This window comes from Physeter macrocephalus, chromosome 21, assembly GCF_002837175.3.
Source record: "Physeter macrocephalus isolate SW-GA chromosome 21, ASM283717v5, whole genome shotgun sequence".
Lineage (NCBI taxonomy): Eukaryota > Metazoa > Chordata > Mammalia > Artiodactyla > Physeteridae > Physeter > Physeter macrocephalus.
The window spans coordinates 16,187,733-16,188,804 of NC_041234.1; the positions used below are offsets into that span (position 1 = coordinate 16,187,733).

The 1,072-nt window shown below is 34.2% G+C and overlaps 1 protein-coding gene across 15 annotated transcripts in view; it reads right to left on the reverse strand.

Moving 5' to 3' along the window:
* Positions 1-1,072, reverse strand: part of DMD (dystrophin) — a 2,398,628-nt gene that overhangs the window by 1,202,177 nt on the left and 1,195,379 nt on the right. The window lies entirely within an intron of this gene.

Sequence of the window (1,072 nt, forward strand, 5' to 3'; positions counted from 1 at the left end):
AAGAAACACAAGAGAAGGAAAAGACCTACAAGAACAAACCCAAAACAATTAAGAAAATGGGAATAGGAACATACATATCGATAATTACCTTAAATGCAAATGGATTAAATGCTCCCACCAAAAGACACAGACTGGCTGAATGCATACAAAAACAAGACCCATATATATGCTGTCTACAACAGACCCACTTCAGACCTAGACATACATACCGACTGAAAGTGAGGGGATGGAAAAAGATATTTCACGCAAATGGAAATCAAAAGAAAGCTGGAGTAGCAATTCTCATATCAGACAAAATAGACTTTAAAACAAAGACTATTACAAGAGACAAAGAAGGACACTACATAATGATCACGGGAAGATCCAAGAAGTTATAACTATTGTAAATATTTATGCACCCAACATAGGAGCACCTCAATACATAAGGCAAATACTAACAGCCATAAAAGTGGAAATCGACAGTAACACATTCATAGTAGGGGACGTTAACACTCCACTTTCACCAATTTACAGATCATCCAAAATGAAAATAAATAAGGAAACACAAGCTTTAAATGATACATTACACAAGATGGACTTAATTGATATTTATAGGACATTCCATCGAAAAACAACAGAATACACATTTTTCTCAAGTGCTCATGGAACATTCTCCAGGATAGATCATATCTTGGGTCACAAATCAAGCCTTGGTAAATTTAAGAAATCTGAAACCGTATCAGGTATCTTTTCCAACCACAACGCTATGAGACTAGATATCAATTACAGGAAAAGATCTGTAAAAAATATAAACACATGGAGGCTAAACAGTACACTACTTAATAACAAAGTGATCACTGAAGAAATCAAAGAGGAAATAAAAAATACCTAAAAACAAATGAAAATGGAGACACGATGACCCAAAACCTATGGATGAAGCAAAAGCAGTTCTAAGAGGGAAGTTTATAGCAATAAAATCCTACCTTAAGAAACAGGAAACATCTCGAATAAACAACCTAACTTTGCACCTAAAGCAATTAGAGAAAGAAGAACAAAAAAACCCCAAATTTAGCAGAAGGAAAGAAATCATAAA